The 24,153-nt window shown below is 43.8% G+C and overlaps 1 long non-coding RNA gene across 1 annotated transcript; it reads right to left on the reverse strand.

Moving 5' to 3' along the window:
• Positions 1-289: 289 nt before the first annotated feature.
• Positions 290-23,944, reverse strand: LOC138818406 (uncharacterized). The gene is made up of 3 exons (XR_011369113.1): positions 23,540-23,944; positions 9,149-9,253; positions 290-338 (listed from the first exon to the last, which is right to left on the reverse strand). It is a non-coding gene; the product is annotated as an uncharacterized lncRNA (long non-coding RNA).
• Positions 23,945-24,153: the final 209 nt, after the last annotated feature.

Below are 24,153 nucleotides of genomic sequence, written 5' to 3' on the forward strand. Positions count from 1 at the left end.
AGCTCTGCAGGCTCAGCATCCTGACCCCAGTGTCCACAGAGCAAAATCCAGCTGTGCCCAAGTCCTTCCCATCACACACTTGTCACCCAAGACAGCATCAGCCCTCAGCACTTCCTCTGTGTGAAAATCTAATGGCCCTGGATGAACCAACACAAATAACCCAGTGGTGGAGGGTCACATCCTATCTTACTGAATCGCCACTCATGTCCAGAAGTAGTCATCCCAGGCAGGGTCCATCCTCAGACCAAGTCCACAGAGGCCTGTACCATCCACAGGCACCACTATACCTCCATATTCTCTTAGGTCTCCTGCTCATTCAGAGGTTTCTCCAGCTCTCACTGAAAGGAAGAGGAAATATTTTAATTAATATACTTTGTGATTCCAAAAATAGGCTGTACATGTTCACAGTGGTCTCATATGTAAAACTCAGCACTCACAACACTCTGTTTAGTTGAGGAGAAAAATTGGGCTAACAGAGGAAGTTGCAATAATGACTTCAGGGTGTATGCATTAGGGTCTTTCAAATATATGTTTTATCTTTTACCACTGTGAGCCAATAAGTGTGAAATCAGGTCCTCCTGGATGATGGATGTTGGGATACTGATGAGTGGAGGATTATAGCGAAAACAAACACACAAGAAACTGCATTGAAATGGAGGAAAGTGGGGCAGAAAACCACTGACATGGTACATGGAGACAGGTCCCTCTTCTTTCCCAATGAAGACTTGCACTTATGCTCCAACCTAACCAGTATAACGAGTGTGCTCAAGAAAAGTTCGACCCAGTCATCTAGAGCCCACAGTAGGAGAAGCAGAGTCCAGGATGCCTCCTGACCCTCAGATCTATGGGCTTCAGCTCAAATGTAAAAAAAAAAACAAATAAGTATATAAACAGACAAGAAACATACATGGAAGGTAAGGTGATTACCTGCTGTAGCATTTGGAACAAAAACACCTTAAAAGACAAAGGTAAAAGGTTGTCGGATGAAGTCACCATGTGATCAAGCTGCAACCCCTACCACCTCTGAAGGTAAAGATACCTTCAGGCTACTTTTCCACTTGTCTTTCAGCCTGGGAAGGCCAGCTCAGTGTCAGATTTACTTTGACCAGAAACTCGGCTGCAGAATCCTGTAGCACCAGGCACTTGGCCTGAGTGTGTTACACGGAGACTATGCCAGGTATGCTGGGCTCACAGCACTAGTCATGCCTCCTGAAATGAATGAACTAGTGTGTAAGGGACTGATAAATAGTCACAATAATCAAGTCTCTGTGAGAGCTTGGTGGACTCTACTACTACTCTTCCATGAGGCCTAGAGGACCATTGCCAAGGACACTGGGCACATGGGAGGATGCTGCTACTGCTACCTTGGAAACCATGTGGTAACCATGAGGACATCGACCAGAGACAGGGAGAGAGAGACAGACAGACAGACACAGAGACAGGGGGACAGAGAGACAGAAAGACACAGACAGAGAGACAGACAGATAGAGACAGAGCAATAGAGAGAGAATGGGCTGATCAGGCAAGTTTGAATCTCTTGGCAAGTATAAATTTAACAGTCATAACAAAATTTCATGAAACCAAAAAACAAATTTGGAGCTAATCCCCAAATAATGTACCTATTAAATCTGATTTTTTAAAAGATGGTTTTACTGTAGAGCAAGCCTGCCTTGAACTCAAGACCCTTCTGCATTATCCTTCTAAATGCTGGGATTAAAGGTTTGCACTACCAGTCCATCATAAAAAGATCATCTCCCATCCTGAGCCTATCCAGGTGTACATCAAGGGTTGCACCTCTTAGAACATGCTTTTGTGACAGGAAATTCCAAAGGATTCATAGCTCTGGGTCAGATGCTACTACAACTCAGGAAATTACTAAGGTCTTAGGAGCTCCGATTGAGCACCCAGGGTCAATGACCAAGTAGTAGAACAAAAGATCGTACTACCACCCCTGTTACTCCGGAAAGCATGAGTGTTTTTGGATTTCTATGTCAGGAACCATGGAAAAATGCCAAATACATTATTTTACAACATCACAGGCAATCACAGGAGATTGTTTACAAACAGTATAAATGACTCAGTAAGTCATCCTATCAAGGGTAATGGGTTTCTTGGTAGTTACAAATATGGAAAAGAAAAAAAATCCTGGAAGAATATTTGGGGTGAGATTGCAATTGGAGGTGTCAGTGTGAACTCATGATTTTGAGTATATATAGATGGATATATATACATAGATTGGTGTACCAATAAGAAGTTGAGAAACTCAGGAGTTAAGAGCTTGAACACTGAAGTTTGAGACTAGTCCAGGCAGGAAAGTTTATTAGACTTCCCCTCCAAACCAACCAGCAAAAAGCAGGGCTTAAAGGGTGGCTCAATTACTAGGAAACAAGCGAAGCAAGCAAGAGGCTCTGAGTTTACATTTCTGTACTACTAAAAGAAATTAATATAAATTTAAATGTGTGTATGTGTAAATATACATGTATGTAGTTGTATATATCAATGCACATCCACATACATGCATACATGTATTTTGTATATTAATTTTATATATTTTCCAGTTGTCTTCTCCAAAAGGGCCTAGGAACAATAATATCTCAAAAGAAAAGATGTTGGTTTCTAAATGCCAACCAGCCACAGCTCCTGGGATAATAGTTTATTCAAAGGCCAGAGCATGGAAGGTACTAAATAAACATCAATCTTGAGTATTAGTGAAGAACAAAAGAACTTATGAGGGCTTAGGGGTAGAGTGCTTGCCTAGCATCCATGAAGCCCTGGGTTCTTCAATGCCACATAAAGAGGAAAAGCTGGAAGTGGCACTGTGGCTCAAGAGGTAAAGGGCTAGCCTTAAGCAAAAGAAGCTCAAGGATAGTGCCCCCAGGCCCTGAGTTCAAGCCCCAGGATTGGCAAAAAAAATTAAATTAAATTAAATTAAAGCACTAATAAAAGTCTTTTAGAAGGAGCTCCCACTGGCCAAGTCTGGAACCATTTGCACATCAAAACCATGACAGGAGTGGAATTACAACCCAATGCATTCAACAGGAATCCCTTAGCCAGTTCAGATATGAATAAATATGTAAATACATAAGTAAACTGTCAGTGGTGTGAGTAATGGTATATTTCCACAGCCTTATGTGTTTTCCCACACATCACTCAGTCACAAAGGGAAAGGAGAATTTTTACAGTAGAAAAACAGGCAAATTTGGCTATCTTCAAGTGATCAAAATTACCGACTTCAGGGGCTGGGAAGGTGGCTCAGTGGTAGAGCGCTTGCCTTGCATGCTCAAGGCCCTGGGTTCGATTCCTCAGCACCACATAAGAAAAAGCCAGAAGTGGCACTGTGGCTCAGGTGGTAGAGTGCTAGCCTTAAGCTGAAGAGCTGAGGGACAGCACCCAGGCCCAGAGTTCAGGCTCCACGACTGGACCCCCCCCAAAAAAAAATTACCTACTTCACTGCTGGGACAAACTGATGTCCCCAGCCACCTGGTGGGATGCAGTGGGAGGCACACAGTGTCACTTCACGACAGCCTTCCAACCATGCAAGACCCAAGTCAACTCATGATAAATCTTCAGACAAGACTAAGAAAAACAATCGATAAAATAGAAGTGGCATATAATTTTGAAAACAGTCAAGAAAATCTTGAAAAATTTTCAAGATTGAAGAAGACGGCAGAGCCAGGACCAGTGAAGGCCATCTTGACTTCTGGACAGGATCTTTTCACTATCAAAACTATATCATGAGCCAGGCATTGGTGGTTCACGCCGGGAATCCTAGCTACTCAGAAAGCAGAGATCTGAGGATCATGGTTCAAAGCCAGCACAGGCAGGAATGTCCATGAGAATCTTATCTTTAATAAACTACCAGAGAACCAGAAGTGGTACCATGGCTCAAGTGGAGAGCCCTCGCCTTGAGGAAAAAGAGTTCAGGGACAGAGTCTAGGGTATACAACTGACAAGTAAACAAACAAACAAACAAAACCCCATAATTTGAGCTGGGCTACTCAGGAGACTGAGATCTGAGGATCATAGTTCAAAGACAGCCTGGACAGGAAAGTCCTTACCACTCAATAAACAGCCAGTATCACACTCATCTCCAAACTAGGCAAAGATCCAACAAAAAAAGAGAACTACAAAATAATCTCTTTGATGACCACATATACAAAGCTACTCAATAAAATTTAAGTCAAGTTTGTAGAGACCATAAACCTTATAGACCATGATAATGACAATGCGCCTCATGAAGGTTAAAAAGTGTTTGTGACTTTAAGTATCTCTATCCCACAATACTGTGAATTTTATGAAATGTATGTAATCACTTAATCTCAATTAAAAAATTAAAAACTTGAAAAAAAAGGTGTTAAAATGTTTCACAAATAATGACCTCATGGGCTGGGAAAGTGGCTCAGTGGTAGAGCGCTTGCCCTGCATGCTCAAGGCCCTGGGTTCGACTCCTCAGCACCACATAAGCAGAAAGAAAAAAGCTGGAAGTGGCACTGTGGCTCAAGTGGTAGAGCACTAGCCTTGAGCTGAAGAGATGAGGGACAGCGTCGAGGCCCAGAGTTCAGGCCCCACGAGCGGACCAAAAAGTAATTTAAAAAATTAAAAAAAAAAGAAATGAACTCATTACCTTACTCATGTAACTCTAACTCCTCTGTATAGCCTCTTTACAATAAAAGTTAAAAAAAAATAAGTGAAGGGACAGTGTTCACACTTTGAGTTCAAACCACAACACTGACTAACACACACACAGAAAATCCTGGTGCAGGAAAACAGCATAGATATGGTAGAATAGAAGTAGTGATGGGCTAGGAATGTGGCTTAGTGGTAGAGTGCTTGCCTAGCCTGCATAAAGCTCTGGATTCAACTCTTCAGTACCACATCAACAGTAAAAGCTGGAAGTGGCACTGTGGCTCAAGAGGTAGAGTGCTAGCCTTAAGCAAAAGAAGCTCAGTGACATTGCTCAAGCCATGAGTTCAAACCCCAGGAAGAAGAAGAAGGAGGAGGAGGAGGAGGAGGAGGAGGAGGAGGAGGAGGAGGAGGAGGAGGAGGAGGAGGAGGACGAGGACGAGGAGGACGAGGACGAGGAGGACGAGGAGGACAAGGAGGACGAGGAGGACGAGGAGGACGAGGAGGACGAGGACGAGGAGGACGAGGACGAGGAGGAGGAGGGTGGTAATAAAACTCGTTCCCCCACCCTGCCCCCTCTCACTGAGTAGGTTGAAACCAACTAGTTTTTCATGGCATTGGCAGACTTGTATATTCAGAATAAAGTGAGACTTCTGATGGAATGCCTGGAAAGGAAAATACCACCTCTAAGAAATTTTCAGGGATGTTTCCAGTGGCAGTTTAGGCTGTGATCAGATTCTAGAAAAATTGCGCTTAAAACTCAAACTTTCTATCACCAATAGAATAATGTTTTCATTCATTCAGTACAGTGTTTAGGATAACTACAAATTGCTAGAAATTTTCTCAAGAAATACCAAAGCCACTTAGGGTCAAAGCTTTTACATTCTAGCAAATAGCTACAAGAAAGGGGATGCTAGTGAATGGGAATGCTAGCTAGTGCTTTGGAAAATTGAGAGAGGACCTAATAATTAGATTTAGGTGACTTTGAAGAAAGGTACAAAAAAGAAGAGGAGAATGTTGCATGAGAGAAAGAGGAATGTGGAATGTTGAATGGAAGTGTGACGGAAAAGCACTCCTGTGTTGCAGTTCATGTGCAGGAGGTCAGGATTGAACCAAAAGTTCACCTCTGGCTGGGTTCTGGTGGCCCACATCTGAAATCTTAGCGACTCAGGAGGATGAGCTCTGAGGACCTGGTTCAAAGCCAGCCCTGGCAGGAAAGTGAGACATCTCTAATTAACCATCAGAAAACCAAGTGGAACTGTGGCTCTAAGTAGTGGAGTTCTAGCCTTTTGTGAACAAACAGTCTTAGAGAGATTCATGAACAGGAAGAGAGAAAGAGAGGTAATGGAAAGGAGAGAGGAGAGGAAGATGAGAAGAAGGGGAAGTAGAGGAGGAGATGGTATAGGTTAGAAGAGGAGGGAAGAGAGATGATGGGGGGAAAGGAGGAAAAAGGGGAGAGAGTGAAGTGAAAGAAACAGAAACAGAATAAGAAAAATTACACAGACGTCAAGCCCCAGCTCTAGCATGTACTCACATACACACACACAAACAAAGAAAAAGGGAAAATAGTGAAATCAAGAGTACTTCTCTTAACATCACATTAAGAGAAGTACTCTTGATTTCACGAACCCTTAAATATGTATTTTAATGTTTTCGTTTCTTTCATGCATGTGTTTCTAACGCATTTATAAGATTATTTCTTTGTTGCTTTGTATGTCCCTCCCCCACAGTGTAACCCCCGCTTTCACTATATTTGATGTCAGTATTACATGTGGAGGAGATGGGGACAAACAAGTCGTTTAAGGATTCAGGTGGACCTGTTGCAACAATGAGAAGTACAAAATGTCATGTCAAAACCAGCTTTACAATGTCGGTGTGGGGGGGGGAGGGGGGTATAATTGGGTGGGGGGAGGGGGGTAAAATTGGGTGGGGGGAGGGGGGAGGCATGGAAGGGAAGTGAAGGGTAAACAAAGGAGGAGGCTGCAATGCTTGGTAAGAAATGTATGCATTATCCTGCCCATGTAATTGTCGCCCCCCTGTACAGTATGTTCTCAAATAAAATAAAATACAATTAAAAAATATATATATATAAAAAAAAAGAGTACTTCTCTTCCACCGATCCTCTTCACTGAACACTGGTCCACATGGAATTTAAGATTCTTCAGCTCTCTTCATAACCTGGATCTCATCATTTCTCCTTTATTATTGCTGTCTACCCTATCATTCACCATGTACCCATCTTTGTCCTCTTGTGGCCTTCATTGCTTCGTTCACTAGAATCCCATCCATTCTTTGAGGGAATCACTGCTACTCAAATTTCCCTGAGCTGGATCAATGACAGCCCAGCCTTCCTCATGCTGAAAATCGCATCAGTCTGCTCTACAGTCTCAGCCTGCTATTCCCAGTGTACACATAGCAAAGGCCAGGTCTGCCCAATTCCTCCCCCTCATATGCTTGTCACCTAAAGGCAGCATCAGTCTCCACATAGCCTATCTGGGCAAAGCTAATGTCCTGCCTAAACCAACACAAATATCGCAGTGGTGAAGGCTCATATCTAATCTTCCTGAATTTCTGTTCATGTGGGAATACAGTTAGCCCAGGCAGGATGTGTCTACAGGCAGAGTCCATCCAGGCCCCGTCCATCCACAGGTACCACTATATCTCCATGCCTTCTCAGGTCTCCTTTTCCTTCATATATTTCACCATGTTTAGCTGAAACAAAGGGGTTATATTTTAACGTATACACTTTGTGATTCCAAAAATGCACTCTTGGTGTTCAGAATGATTGACTATTGAACATCATCTCCCCCAGCACAGTGGTTCACCCAGCATAAAAATTAGGGTATACTCTTCCATGAGGCCAATAGTCTTTCCCTTGGAACTGCCAAGGGAAAGCACCATACCCAAAGCCTGGTGCTCTGGGGAAAGGGTGTCAGCTGGCAGCCACTCTGGGGACTCATTGTGTCTCTACCAAGATAAGCTAACACTCAGTGCTGATCCACTTGTACAGTGCACATGTCCCTCCCTCCCTGTCAATTTGTCTACCAGCCCACCATCCCCTTTCTCCCACAACCATTTCTTAGGTCTCACTCACACAGCTGTGCCTCACATAAGCACACAAATCCCTTTCATAACAACACAGAAAACAAGGTATGCTACAGCAGACTAACAAAGTCAAATGCACTGCCTGATGCTGGAGGAGCTGCCTGTCATCCTAACTATCCCAGCAGCCTGTCTGGGAACACTCCATCTTCACTTAACTAGAAAAATGCAGGCCGGGAGCTATCATGTAATGGTAGTGTAATAAACAGCATGGCCAAAGGCATCCTCCTCCCCCCCACATGCTGAGCTCATTGTTCCCCTGGGCCTAGCTGTAGGGGGGGTCAAGAAGGGATGGAACAGTGGGCTTCGTGGGGGCAGGGCAATTAGTGGAGGTTGAAACTTTTATAGCTGTTGGAGTGGGGGAGGGGCCCAGCCTATATATAGGCTGTCTGTTCTGAGGAGTAGGGGCTGGGGAGAGACAGACAGCAAGAGGCTCCATCCAGAGCAGAGCAGAGCAGAGCAGAGCAGAGCAGAGCAGGGACACCCTGTGAAGAGCTCTGAGGCCTGAGGATAGGCCACTGGAGAGGCAAGCAGAGGAGGAAGGAAGCAAAAGGAAAAGCCTTCCCCTTTGGAGGTTTGCAGACTATTTGGAGGTTTGCAAGTCTGGAGGTGTAACTCAAGTGATAGTAAACAAGACATGACCATGCCAGCTGAAAAGGAGAAAGCGTGAAAGAGGGAGGAAAAACCAGAGAGAGTCAGAGTCAAATTCATGAGCAGGAAGTGAAGGAGAGAGAATGGAAGTGTGCATGAAAGGAACAAGAAGTGGGATAGGGGAAATAGAATAGTAGAAGTTATGGGGAGAAAGAAAAGGGAAGAAGATGGTAGAGGAGGGAATGTGGGAAAAGGGAAGATAGGAAGGAGAAAAAAAGGAAACAATAAGAAAACAGCACTGAGGTCCAGCGTCCAAGTACCAGCATAAGCATACACACAAAAAGAAAAAGGCGAAAAAAGCATGGAGGAATCATGGAAATCAAAAGTACTTCCTTACACCTACCCTCTTCACTGACCACTGGTCCATGTGGAATTCAGTATTCCTCAGCTCCTTTCATAACCTAGCTCCTGTCATTTCTCATTTAGGTTTAGTGTGCATCCTGTCATTTACCAGGTACTCATCTTTGTCCTCTTGTGGCCCTCAGTGCTTCTCTTACCAGAATCCCATCTCATTCTGCACCCCAAATAGCCCTGACCTGGACTCCTCATCCACCAGGAGGCCCAAGCCCAGCTCTAGCTGCAAATCTCAAGTCTTCTCTTCAGGCTCAGCCTCCTGATCCCAGTGCACACATAGCAAAGGCCTAACTCCTCCATTACACACTTGTCACCAAAGGCAGCATCAGCCTCAGCAACTGCCTCTGTGTGCAGATCTAATGTCCCTGGCTGAATCAACACTAATAGCCCAGGGGTGGAGGATCACATCCAATCTTACCCAACTTCTGCTCATGTACAGATGCACTCATCCCAGGCAGGGTCCATCCAATATCTTCATGCTTTCTTAGGCTTCTTGCTCCTTCACAGATTTCTCCACCTCTAGCTGAGAGGAAGGAAAAGTATTTTAATTCATACATTTATGTGATTCAAATTTGGTGCGGGGGGAGGATTGGGAATGAGGGTGGGGGGAGGATGGAAGGGATGGGTAGGGGAAACAAAGGAGGAGGCTACAATGCTTGATAAGAAATGTACTCATCTTGCCCATGTAATTGTAAACCCTCTGTACAGTATTTTCCCAATAAAAATTTTAAAAATAAATAAATAAAAAGAAAAAAATGAGCTCTGGATGTTCAGAATTCTGCTCACCAGCACTCTGATACCCTAAGAACAAAAACAGGGCTCTGCTATTCTTCCATGAGGCTTAGAGCCTTCTCATGGGAACTGAAGGGGAGAGGAAGAACAATGCCCAAATTCTGGGTGTTAGCTGGGGGACTCTGGGAACTCACAGAATCTCTACCCAGATATGACATCACTCAGTGTTCAAACCCTTCAATTTTGCACCTACTTCTCAACCTGTGCATTTGGCATAGCAGCCTACCACACCTGTCCTTCCCCCAACCATTTTCAAGGTGTTCCTCACACACCTGTCCCTCAGATAACTACACATCAGAGGAGCCATCCTGTGCTACACCAGTTTAACAAGATCAAAAGCATTGCTGATGGTGGTTGATCATGCCTGTAATCCTAACTCTTCCAGAAGCTAACACCCCGAAGATCACAGTTAAAGCCAACCTGGGCAGACTTCATCTTCAATTAACTAGAAAAATCCTGGCTTGGAGGTGTGACTCAAGTGGTACAGCACCGGTTATGAACATTCAAACTCAAAGAGAAGATCTAGAGAGGCAGGAAAGAAAAAGACAGATTTATGAGGACAGAGGAAGGGAGAAGGGAAGAGAAGAAGAAGAGAAGAAGAAAGAGAATAGGAAAAGAGGAAGAAGAGGAAGAGATGAATAGTCTGGAGGGAAGTTACCTGGAAAAGGGGAGAGAGGAAATGGGGAGAAAGAAGAGAGAGAAAAGGAGACACAGAGAAAATCACCCAGTTCAAGTGCCAGTACCAGCACACACTCACAAATACATACCCACAACAAAAAGAAAGGAACGGAAAGGACTGAGAAAATAAGGAAAATAACACTATTTCCCTTCCCATCCACCCTCTTCACTGGAGACTGGTCCATGTGGAATTCAGGAGTCCTTAGCTTCATCTTCTCAGCTGTCTTTCAGCATCAGTGTCAACCTTGCCTATCAGGAAGGTGCCCATCCTTTGCCCTCTTTTGTTCTGCATTGCTTCTTCTCAATGGAATACATTCTCAACCTGTTAGCTGTGCTCTATTCCCCAAATAATCCTGAACTGGATCATTGATCCAACAGAAGTCACAGCCCACCTTCTGCTGCAAATCTCATCAGCTGCTTTGCAGGCTCAGCCTCCTGACCCTTGTGCACACATAGCAAAATCAGGTGTGCCGAAATCCTCCCTATTACATGCTTGTCAGCTGAGGCAGCATCAGACAAAATCACTTGCTATGTGGAAATCTAATGCCGCTGGAGAAGCGAACACAAATAACCCAGTGATGGATCATATCCAAACATACTGAATTTCTGCTCATGTACCAATACAGTCATATCAAGCAGGGCCTATCCATAGGCAAAGTCCATCCAGGCCCCGTCCATCCACAGGCACCAATATATCTCCATGCTCTCTCATGTATCTTGCTGCTCCTTCCTAGGATTCTCCACCTGGTGCTGAAAGGAAGGGTAATGTTTTAATTCATAAAGTTTGTGGATCTAAAACTGGGCTCTGGATGTTCAGAAGGTTCTAATACTTTAGACTCAGGTCTCCCAGTAATCTTTCTTCCCTAGGGGAACAAAATGTACTTGCTATTTCTCATGAGGCCTAGAGACTTCAACAGAGAAAAGCCAAGAGAAAGGAAGCACTGTGCTGAAGCATGGTGCCCTGGAGAAGGGGTGACACCTGGGGGCCTCTGAGGGGACTCCCAGAATCTCTATCAAGATATCCCAATTCTCAGTGCAGACACTCTTGAACAGTATACATGCCTTGCCTCTCTATTGATTGTACACACTATCCCACAGCCCCCTTCAACATCCATTTGTAACTTGTCCCTCACACAGCTGTCCCCCAGACAAGTACACAAATCCCTTTTTCCACATTAGAAAAGCCAACCTGTGTCTCACCAGATGAACAAGGTCAAAAGTACTGCCATATATGTATGGTTCTAGACGGAAATCCTAACTATTCCAGAACTTCACACCAAGAACAGAGTACTTAAAGCCAGCAAAAACACAGCATAGAAATGTAGGCTTGGCATCTAATCTTTAATAATGGAGCTAAAAAGATAGAATTGAAGAAAGACATCCTCTTCAGTAAATGGTGCTGGCAAAATTGGTTAACTACTTGTAGAAAACTAAAGCTAGATCCTTATATATCATGCTGCACAGAATCAACTCCAAATGCATCAAAGACCTCAGAGTCAAAGCAGACACTCTGAAAACATTACAGGATAGAATAGGAGAAACCGTAGGTCTCCTTGGCACGGGTCCAAATTTTTTTAATAGAGACCCAGAAACTCAACAAATCAAAGAAAGGTTGGACAAATGGGAGTGCATGAAATTGCAGAGCTTCTGCATGGCAAAGGACATAGCTAGCAAGATCAATAGAAAGCCCACGGATTGGGAGAAGGTCTTCATACAACGGACAAGGGTCACATAACTAAAATATACCTGGAACTCAAAAAATTAAATCCCCCAACAACAAATCTTCAAAGAAACAACTGCCCAACAATTAAGTCGGCTAATGACTTAAAGAGAAACTTCTCTGAAGAGGAAAGAAGTATGGCCAATAGACACATGACCAATAGACACATGACCAATAGACACACCTCCCTAGCCATAAATGAAATGCAAATCAAAACAACATTGAGATACCACCTCACCACAGTTAGGATGGCTAAAATCAAGAACTCTAATAACAACAGATGCTGGAGTGGAACTTTACTGCATTGTTTTTGGGAGTGTAAACTTGTCCAACCACTTTGGATAGTAGTATGGAGGTTCCTCAAAAGACTCCACATAGACCTCTCCTATAACCCAGCATTCCCACTTTTGGGCATTTACCCAAATGCTCACAAACAATACCACACTAAAGCTACTAGCGAAACTATGTTTACTGTAGCATTATTTACCATAGCTAAGATATGGAACCAACCCAGATGCCCCTCAGCAGATGAATGAATCAAGAAAATGTGGTATATATACACAATGGAATTCTATGCCTCCATCAGAAAGAATGACATTGCCCCATTTGTTAGGATATGGTAAGACTTGGAAAAGATTATATTAAGTGAAGTAAGCCAGGCCCAAAGAAACGTAGGTCCCATGGTTTCCTTTATTTGCAATAACTAGTATATATCTGAGTCAAGCAGAAACAGTCAGATAAGTTGATGTAATGGGGAAATGAACCCTAAGGTATGTATTCAAATGTTTTTTTTTCTTTCATGGGATTGTTTCTAAAACATAAGATTATTTCTTTGTTGCTTTGTATGTCCCTCCCCAACAGTATAATCCCTGCTTTCACTGTATTTGATGTTGGTATAATTTGTGGAGGGGAAGGGAAAAAACAAATCTTTTAAATAGGGAATACAGGTGGACTTATTGCAACAATGCGATGTACAAGTCGTTATGTTGAAAACAAACTTTACAACTTTGGCAGAGTAGGGGTGAGGGGAGAGGAGGATTGGAGGAGGGAGGATTGACTGGGGGGGCGGGGGAAGGATGGGAAGGGATGTGAGGGGAGACAAAGGAGGAGACTACAATGCTTGATAAGAAATGTACTCATTATCTTGCCCATGTAATTTTAACCCCTCTGTACGGTATTTTCACACACAAAAAAAGAAATGCAGGCTTGGAGATTGGAATCAAGTGGTAGAGCACCTGTGATGTACATGCAAACTGAAAGAGAAAGAGAGGAGAGATAGAGACAGAGACAGAGGCAGAGAGACAGATTCATTCAAATATCTGCTCATGTGTAGACACAGTCATCCCAGGCCTGGTCCATCCACAGATATCACTATATATCCATGCTTTTTCAGGTCTCTTGTTTTTTAACATGTTTATACACCTCTACCTGAAAGGAAAGAAAATTAGCTTAATTCATACACTTTTCCAGTGTAACCAGGGACTCTGTTTGCTCAGAATGTTCTCAAATTTGAAACTCAGCTCCCTCAGCACTCTGATTCCCATTAGAGAAATTTGGACTCCCAGGGCAGTTGCAATTGTAAGTAACCTGTGTAGGAAATCGGGTCTTTAAAATTTACTATTTTTTTTTTTACTGTGAGTAAATAAGTCTGAAATAAGGGACTTTTGGATGATGGCATAATGTTAGAATGGTGATTAAGTGTAGACAGAACACACAAGAAACTGCATTAAAATGGAGGAAAGTTGGGGCAGAAACTACTCTCATGGTCCATGGAGACAGTTCTCTCTATTTTCCCAATGAAGATGTGCCCCTGAGTTTCGACACAGCCAGAGTAAATAGTGTTCTCAGGAGTTTTACACAGTCACCTAGAGACTGCCAAAGGAGAAACGAGTCCAGGATGCCACCTTCCCCTAAGATCCCCCTGAAGCCCAAGGGCCTCACTTTAAACCTAAGTAAACAAACTAGGTAAGTAAGTAGGAAAATATGCAACATATCTGGAAGGTGAGATGATGACCTACTGCAGCATTTGGGACACAAACACCTTAGTGTTCAGAAACAAATGGGAAAAGTTGTTTAATAAAGTGACATTACTTGAAAGTAAGGGATTGAGGTGTATTCACCAAGCTCAGAAGGTACAGACAGCTTGAGGCCACATTTCAGCCTATTTTTCAAAATTTAAAAGTCAGCTCCTTGTCAGCTGTCCTTTCACTAGAAAGAATGCTAGCTGGAGAACCCCCTAGCTATGCTAGGACTATGCCTGGCTATGCTGGATTGAGACCTTTGCTGAGGATACTGGGCACACAGCAGTGTGAACTTCCTGTATGACTCCCTCCCCTCCTGCAGCTCTTCAATTCCACACCTCTCTGATTTTCCACACCCTAGTGCTGTGGCAGAGTGCTGCACATCTTTCTCTGGAACAGCTTTGTTCTTAAGCTGTGGACATTAGTTTTTGGGCTTCACACAGTACCAGAGTTTGTGAAAAATGGCGACTATCCTGTGAGCCACACTCTTCCAGCCCCATCACTTATTCCATCTGGAGGCTATGGATTCCCCGTGTGGCTGCCAAGAGGGAAGGGCATTTTCAACCAAGTGTCAACTCTCTAGTCTGCTCAGCCAGCTAAAAGAATCCTGGCCCCAGATTAAGCTAGTACTGGAGCTTTGTGGGGAGCAGAGTGGAAGGACAGGCAGACTAGGACCTTGGCCTCTCTTCAGAGGCAACTGTTTGTTATCATCTGGCAATTGAAATTCTGAGGGCAAACTGAAGGTGTTAAGTTGTGCAGTGAAGCTGACTCCCCTTCATTGAGAGAGGGCTAGTGCAAAGTTCCTGAGGAGTTGTACACAGTGGAATAGCTAAAGTCATCATTTTCCACTCCACACTTCTGGCACTCTCTTTTTAGTTTTCTTGGATGACCAGATAGGTACTCATGCCTTCATTGAATGCCCTGTCCTGGATTGCCTTTTCAATGTCAGCTATATTGTACCCCATGTCACACAGAACTGTGACACTAATGGAGTCCAGCTTGCTGGGCAGTGGCTCATCAGGAAGCAGGCCAAACCCCACATCTACAGCCAGCCATGGGTTTCTTAGTGACATCCACAGTCAGCAGTTTGGAAAGTACATTGTGTCTCTTCGCAGATAGATAAAAGGGAGCTGTGTACATGGCCTCAAGGATGTGTAGCCATGTCTGCCATCTTCCTCCCTTCAAATGGGAACTTTCCTGTTGTCCTCACATACAGAAGCATACCTGGGATCTAAATGTCCTGTTTATAGACATCATACATTTTGTAAAGGAACATTTCACGAGGTCTGAATATCAAGGCTCCACAAAACCCCTTTAGCAACTGCCCCAGCAACACCGTGATGCTCAGCCCCAAATCACTGACTTTGGCATTGCATTTGCCATCCAACAGGATGTTCCTGGGCTTCAGGTATCTGTGTGTGATTTCGTTCTTGTGAAAGTATTGCATAGCACTCACCATCTGCTTGAACAGCCTCCTGGCTTCATAATTGACTAGGTGGTGGCAGGAGGATTTGCCAGTCAACCCTATCCTGTACTGGCTGTTGTTACTACATTTTGTCACAACTCACTTTCAAGGCCTTTTGAGTCAGGGTGGGTGGAGTTCCTGCCTCTTGTCTCTTGAAAGGTTATTCATTTGCTTTGAAATTAAAATGTCATCAATTTGAAATTATTTACATTGTTTCAAAACCAAACAAATTGATGTTTGTATGTTTTTTGGTCATGTGCGGGCTGGAACTCAGGGCCTGGGCACTATTCCTGAGCTCTAATGCTCAACCACTTTGAGCCACAATGCCACTTACAGTTTCCTGGTGGTTAACTGAAGATAAGTGTCTCATGGGCTTTCTACTCATGGTGGCTTTGAACCTAGAACCTCAGATCTCTGTCCCCCAAGGAACTAGGATTACAGGTGTGAGCCACCAGTACCTGGCACAAATAGGATTTTAACAAGATGCCAAGTTTAACCTTAGGATAAGACCATGAGGTCCGAAGGGCTGAGACCTTACCATAACTGTTGCTGAGTAGTTCAAGTTCTTGTCTGCCATTGCTCTGTAAAGGACTCTCTGTTTATCTGAGTTTGCCCATAGCAATGTTTTTATTTTGTATTTTATTTCATTTTTAAAAGGTTTCAGTGACATTATTTTCCAAATATGTTTATGGAACAGCCACCATTGTCAATTGCCGGAAGTGGAAAAGTTCCCAAGGTGTTATTTTTAATAAGTCATTACTAACTATTATGATGCAGGATGGAACTCTTAATGGCTCTTGAAGGAAGATAGAATCTTTCCTAATTAGGTTTTTATATTCTATAAGTAATTGTACAGGACTCAGAATGTGCGTTAGTGGTAGAGTGCTCACCTAGCATGCACAAAGCTCTGCTTTTGCTTCCTCAGTTCCACATACATAGAAAAGCCAGAAATGGAGCTGTGGCTCAAGTGCTAGAGTGCGTCAAGCAAAAGAAGCTCAGAGACAGTGCCAAGGCCAAGTTCAAGACCCAGGACTGGCAAAAAAAAAAAAAAAAGAGACAGGGGTAAATGATCTGAATAGAAATTTCCAAAAAGAAGAAATGCAAATAGGCAAAAATATATGAAAAAATGTCCAGTGTCTATAGCCATGCTGGAAAACTTTTTAAAAATCAAAATGATAGAAAGATAACACATGCTGGCCAGGATGAAGAGAGAACTCCTGTCAGACAGATTGTAAATTGATACAAGCATTATGGCAAACAGTTTGAAGGTCTCTAAATAAATACATGAACTCAAGTACAATTATAATATGTCTATTTCTAGATTATTTATAGCAGCTCAGGTATAGATTCAGTCTAAATGTCTATCAATGGAGAAATTGGTAATGGTCTCTCTCTTTCACACACATATATACATGCACACACACATACATACTCACACACACATACACACACACATACACACACACACACACACACACACACACACACAAAGGAGAATTTTCCAAGCATAACAGTGATTGGAAAGCTATCATTTCGTGACAAATGGAAGCAAAGATTAAGTAAAGTTATCGAGACAAATGGCCCAGGATCGCTCAGATATGTAGAGAATAATGTTGACCATGGACTAGTGCTGGCCAGAGGTTGGGAAGGAGGGATGAAAAGGGGGAAGGTGAGGTTTGTTTGATCAGTGTGTGTCATGTCCTGTGTACGATTACTACTTGCTTATAAAAAGCATCAATATTAAGATAGTCATCTTCTATTTCCAGAAGAGAACCATTTCTCTCTGCCTAGATGACACCACTGCAGCCTAGGCCCCTGCCCCTGTCCCTAGCTGGTCTTCCCATTCCCCCTTCCCTGTCCCTCCCAAAATCATCCTTGTAAACACAACCCACAGCATACTATTCTCTGTCTGTTTATGAGTGTGGGTGGGTGCAAGCACAGGCCAATACGTGGGCTTGAAGTCCATGTTCAAGGTGAGTGTTCTACTCCTTAAGCCACAGCTCCACTTCCAAGTTTTCTGGGGTCATGCACTTTCCTACACAGGATAGATTTTAATAATGACCTGGCAGCAGCCAGCCATAGAATACTTTTTTTATCTGCATGCATGTTGTTTTTACTATAGCACCATTCACAATAATATAGGGTATCATTCAAGTGTCAATCACTGGACCAATAAAAAGACAGTACATACATATTGTAGTACATTATTCAGCCTAAAAAAATAAACAATAAATTTTCCTGGCTCTGGTGGCTGCTGCCTGTCATCCTAACTATACATGAGATAGGAGGATTGAAGTCAAAGCCAGCCCAGGCAGGAAAGTCCATGAGACTCTTACTTCAAATATCCATCAGAAAACCAGGAATGGAGCTGTGCCTCAAAGAGGTAAAGTGTTAGCCTTGAGCTAAATGCTCAGGGACCACTTACTGGCCCTAATTCAAGCACCAAAAAGGAACCAGAAAAAAGAAACCAACACTCAGACACTATGGATGGAACTGGAGGACACTCAGTTTCATGAAGTAATACAGGCAGAGGAACACCAATATCAAACATACCCTTTCATATAGGAAGAAATGTGGCTTTAGAATAGACAGGAGAACTACAGGACATTGTTGAAGCATGATGGGTCACCCCTCTGCCCACAGCCTCGTTTGGTGAAGGAGGCTTCTCTGATCCTGTCTCTCTCCACTGAGCCCAGGCTTCCTTGCTGCAGCCACACTGGCATTTGTACTGTACCAGCTGGGGGCCACTGCTATTCCAACTGCCTGGAATGCTTTTCCCAACACCCAGCTGCTCAATCCCCTATCCTTCCCCAAAACCCCCTTGCCAAACAGGTCTCCTCTGATACTTAAAAATAAAACCTTGTGCACATGTGTACACAACACACATCTGCAAACACACAAAAACATAGAGTATTTCGAACACTCATCCTGAATTTTTCTGCCTTAATCTTCATTTTCATATATACTATGTGGTATTTTTGTAAAGTTTGGGTATTCTCATTCTCCATGCTTGAGTGTAAACTCACAAAGAGAGGTATTTTTATGCTGTTCCCAGCATTCTGTCAGTCTTCAGCATGATGTGACTGATCCTGTGGGCACTCAGTAAATGTCCATTGAATGAAAGCCTACCTATTCCCTCACACACTTATTCAACAAGTATACTGCCATACATGGTCAAAGCTCTTTCCCACTGTTTTCCCATGACTCCTCTCCAGAGCCCCTGTCACCCTTGCCTCGTGGTCTCCCCACCTGTGTTTCCAAGCCCTTTGCCTGAAGTTTCTGCCCCTCAATCTTACATATGGAGATGGTGTACACACACCAAATAACCTGTTCCTCCTCTGGGAAGCCTTTCCATACCACCTCAACTCCTCACTCGAGTTCTTCCAAGTCTCTCTGCAAGCCATGAACCCGTCCTAGATAATGGTCTGTGTGACATTGTAGCTAACCTGTGGAATCCTCATCCTTAGGCCAACTTTTCATCTTCTCTCCAAGTGCTGAGCCAAATGCACTCCATCTGTTCCACAAAGGTTTAGGAGTGTTCTAGCATGCACATGCATTATACTGTCAATTGAAAAGTCAAAGTAAGACCTGAGTTTTAGAGAGTGAGCTCATCTGGCCCCTTAAGACAAGACTGGCATGAAATCATAAAATGACTTGCCTCCTGCTTGGCACAAGGCCCTGGCCACAGCCTCAAGGGTCCACAATGCCCCTCTCCCACATCTCCTTAATGCAACCCAATACTGAAATCCTACCCAGTGCAGCAGTGATTAGGCACCCTCTCTACTGCTCTGGGACTACTAGAAACTAGCCTCAAGACAAACCCACTGACATGAACTGAAGTCTACTCCCTCATTTCAGGACGCCTGAGACAAAGAAAAAGAACTTAGAAACCATGGAAATTCACAGTTCTTCCCTCCCGACCCACCCACTTCACTGAACAATGATCCATGTGGAATTCAGGTGTCCCTAGTTTCCTCCTCTCAGCTCTCCTTCAGCATTAGGGTCAGCCCTGTCTATCAGCAAGGTGCCCATTTCTTGTATACTTTTGGCTCTCAGTGCTTCTGTCACAAAAATCCTATCTTATTCTCTGGGAAGAGCTCTGTTTCCTAAATAACCCAGAGGTATACCCTGTTTCACTGGGAGCCTCAGTCTTCTCCTGCTGCAAATCTCATCAGTCTGCCCTACATGCTCAGCCTCTTGACTCCAGTGAACATACAGCAGAGGTCCAATGTGTCCAATTCCTCCTCATCACACACCTGTCACCCAAAGGCAGAATCACCCTCAGTACTTCCTCTGTGTAGAAATCTAATGCCCTGCTGAACAAATATCCCAGTGGTGGAGGTTCATATCTAATCTTACTGAAGTTCTGCTCATGTCTGCATGTACTCATCTCCATCCACATGCTCCTATATTTTCATTCTTTCTTAGGTCTCTTGCTCATTCAAAGGTTTCTCCACCTCTAGTTGATAGGAAGGAAAAGTATTATATTTCCTACATTTTTTGGTTCAAAAATGGGCTCTGGAGGTTTATAGTGTGGCAATATTTGAAACAGCTTCCTCCACACTATGTGCCCTAGGACAATAATCAGGCCCTACTCTTCTTCCATAAGACCTAGAGGCTTCCCCTGAGAACTGCCAGGGAAAAGGAAACACCAAGCCCAAAGCCTGGTGCTCTGGGGAAGGGGGGTGTCAACTGGAAGCATCTTTGTGGACTCAAAGGGTCTCTCCTAAGAATCTGACATGTCTCAGTGCTGAAACCCTTGTATTATGGAAATGTAATTCTCTGTCCATTTTCCACAGCAGCCCAACCCAACACCCTTTCCTTCCCCCAAACATTTCTAAGTTGTCCCTCATACAAGTATACAAATTCCTTTTGTAATTACAGAGAAACCAACCTGTGCTGTACCGTCACAAATTCTAGGTGCTGGAGGCTCACCTGTATAATCCTAACTACTGCACACGCTGACACTGAGAAGACTGTAGATAAAGCCAGCTTGAGCAGACTCCATGTCCAACTCAGTAGAAAATCAGGACTAGAAGAGTGACTCCACTGGTAGAACATCAGCCAGAAACACATTCACACTCAAGAGAGAGAAAGGGAAAGAGGGGGAGAAGGAAAATGGACAGAGAGAAAAACAGAGGGACATGCATACATACCTAAAGACAGAGAGACAGACAAATTCAGGAGAAAGGATTGAGTGAAAAGAAATGGGATAGGGAGAAGAGAAAGATTAGAGGGAGGAGAAAAGGAGAGGGTGTAAAAAAGGAGAGATTAAAGACATTAGAGGGAGGAGGGCCCAAGGAAAAGCCACAGAGGGAAAAGGAGACTGAGAAAGAGAAAAAGAACAAAGTTCAAGCCAGCACACTCCCAAATGCATACACACAACAAACAAAAAGACAAGAAAAAGCATTGAGAAATCATGGAAATTAATAGTACTTCCTTCCCCACCCACCCTATTCACTGAACACTGTTCCATGAGTTCAGCATTCCTTACATTCCTCCTCAGGTCTCTTTCAGCATCAGTATCAACCCTGTCTTAAACCAGTTATGCATCCTTTGCCTATTTGGACCCTTATTGCTTCTCTCACAGGAAACCCATCTCATTCTTTGAGAATAGCATTGCTTCCCAAATACCCCTGAGCATTACCACTGATCTACCAGGAGCCCCAGCCCTCTTCTTACTGCTAATCTCATTAGTCTACTCTGCGGGTTCAGCCACCTGACCCAGTGTACACATAGAAAAGGCCAGGTTTGCCCAACTCCTCCCCATCACACACTTGGCACCCAAAGGCAATATCAATCCTCAGCACTGCCTCTGTGTGCAATTCTAATGCCCTGGGTGAACCAATACAAATATTCTAGTGTGAAGGCTCACATCTTACTGAATTTTGTTCTTGTGGGAAAGCAGTCATCCCAGGCCACCCAACCACGGGTGTGGTCCATATACAACCAAAGTCCATCCAGGCTATGTCCTTAAACAGATCCCAGTTTATCTCCATGATTCCTCAGGTCTCCTGTTCCTTGATCACCTCTAGCTGAATAGAAGGGAATGTATTTTAATTCATACACTTTGTGATTCCAAAAATTGCCTCTTGATGTTCAGAATGTTCAAATATTTAAACTTGGCTCTGATAGCATTCTTTATTCCCCAAGGAGAAAAATTGGGCTCTGCTATTCTTCCATGAGGCCTAAAGTCTTTACTGGGAAACAGAAGCACCATGTACAAGCTGGGTGCTCTGGAGGGGCCCTCTCTGGGGACTCATAGAGTCTCCACTAAGAATCTGACACCTCTCAGTGTACTTGTACAGTGCACATGTCATCCTTCCCTGTCCATTTACACTAACCCATCACCCCTTCCTTCCACAAACAATTTTTTTAATTTAATTTAATTTTATTTGTGAACATACTGTACAGAGGAGTTACAATTACATGGGCAGGATAATGCGTACATTTCTTACCAAGCATTGCAGCCTCCTCCTTTGTTTACCCTTCACATCCCTTCCCAGCCTGCCCCCTAACCCCCAATCCCAATCCTTCTCCTTCCCCCCCTCCCCCCCCCACACCGACGTTGTAAAGCTCGTTTTGGACATGACAACTTGTACTTCTCATTGTTGCAACAGGTTCCACAAACAATTGTAAGGTGACTCTTACACAGCTGTCCCTCACATAAATACACAAATCCCCTTTCAAAATAGAGAAACTAACCTTTGCCACACCAGATTAACAAAGCCAATTGCATTCCCTGATGCTGTAGGCTCTTGTCTGTAATCCTACCTATCTCCCAAGGTGACACCTTGAAGACTGCATTTACAGCAAGTCTGGGAAATCTCCATCTTCAAGGAAATAGAGAAATGCAAGCCTGAACTGTAACTCAAGCAGGAGAGAACCAGACATAGCCATGAAAACTGAGAAAGAAAAAAAGAGGAAGACAGAGTGGGAGAAAGGGAAAGAGGGAAAAAAGGGAGAAGTGCACAGAGAGAGGAGGAGTGAGGGAGGTGGATGGAGAGAGAGACAGATTCAAGGGCAGGAAGAGAGTGAGAGGGAATGGTAGAGGGTAGTAGTAGAACATCAAGAAGAGGAACAGGAGAAGTAGAATAGGAGTAGTTATGGGAGGAATGAAAACAAAGGAAGAAAAATGGTGGGCAGGGGCAGGGAGAAGGTGAGAAAAGTGGAGAGAGAACAGAGAAGGCAAAGGAAATAGAGCATAAGAAAAAAAGCACTGAGGTGTAGCAGCACACACTCACACATACCCACAACAAACAAAAGGAAAAAAAATAAAAGAATAGGAATTGAGAAATCTTACAAATCAACAGTTAATTCCTTCCCAACCACTGTCTTCACTGGGTGGAAAATGTCTAGTGTGCCCGACCAGCTAAAAGAATCTAGGCCCCAAATGTAGCTGGAACTGGAGCTCTGAAGGGTATAGAGTGGAAGGACAGGCAGACTGGCACTTCCGGCTCTCAAGAGGTAACTGAAATTTTGAGGACAAGCTGGAGGTGTTATATCCTGAAGAAAAGGTGGCTCTTTTTCGTGGAGAGGGCTGGTGGGATTGTCATCAGGAGGTGTGCATGGTGGACTAGCCAAAGGCATGGTTTTTTATTCCACACTTCTGGTATTCTCCTTCAAGTTTTCTTGGATGAGCAGGTAGGTGCCCATGGCTTCATTGAATGCTCTGTCCTGGAATGTCCTTTCAATACCAGCTAGGGTGTACCCCATGTTGCCCATGACTGTGACAATAATGGGGTCCAGCTTGCTGGAAAGTGGCTCATCAGGAAGCAGGCCAAAACCCACACCTAGAGTCAGCCATCAGTGCTCCATTATCTCCTCAATAGCAGGCCTCAGATTGAAGCCCACAGTCAGCAGTTTAGGAAGGAGATCATGTCCCATTGCAGTTGGTAAAGGGGACCGGTGTACCTGGCCTCTAGGATTTGTTTCCGTATCTGAATCATTTTATTCCCCTCAAATGGGAACTTTCCCATTGTCATCATATACAAAAGCACGCCTAAGTTCCCAAATGTCCACCTTGTACCCATTGAACATGTTCTGTAGGAACATTTCAGGAATAGCAAGGCTCCACAAACCCCCCTTTAGCAACTTCCCTGTCACCCTGATGCTAATGCCAAAATCACTGACCTTGACATTGCAATTGGTATCCAACAGGACGTTGTCGGCCTTCAGGTCCAGTGTGCAATTCTGTTCTCATGAATGTAGTGAACATCACTCGTGATCTGCTTGAACAATCTCTTGGCTTCATACTCTAATAGGTGACTGCAAGGGGATTTATTGCCCCACCCCAAGAGATAGCCCCGAGTGTCCAGCTCAGTGACAAGGTACACACAGTCTTCATCCTCCATCACCTGGAACAATAGTATGATGTGTGGGTGATATACACTCTTCAAAATGGCTACTTCATTTTCTATCTCATGGCTTTTTAGATCGTTCTTTGGGAGAACTTTGACTGCCACTGTGGTGTCTGTGAGGCAGTGATGGGCCAGCTTCACATAGCCACAGCTGCCATAACCGATGATCTCTTTCAAGTTGTACTGTCCAATGACAGTGATCTCCTCCTCCTTTGGGGAGGAACTAAAGTTGTACATTAACATCTTGCCCCTGGGATGGCAAGTGATCAAGCTTAAGAATTTACCTAAGATGATCTCAATGAAGTTGACAACTAATAAATCTTAAGAAACGGAAGGTAAACTACTAACAAAGTAAACACAATCCCCAGATGAGTAAATGAATTCCCC

This window comes from Dipodomys merriami, unplaced genomic scaffold (genome assembly GCF_024711535.1).
Source record: "Dipodomys merriami isolate MVZ:Mamm:240054 unplaced genomic scaffold, mDipMer1.0.p SCAF_750, whole genome shotgun sequence".
NCBI lineage: Eukaryota > Metazoa > Chordata > Mammalia > Rodentia > Heteromyidae > Dipodomys > Dipodomys merriami.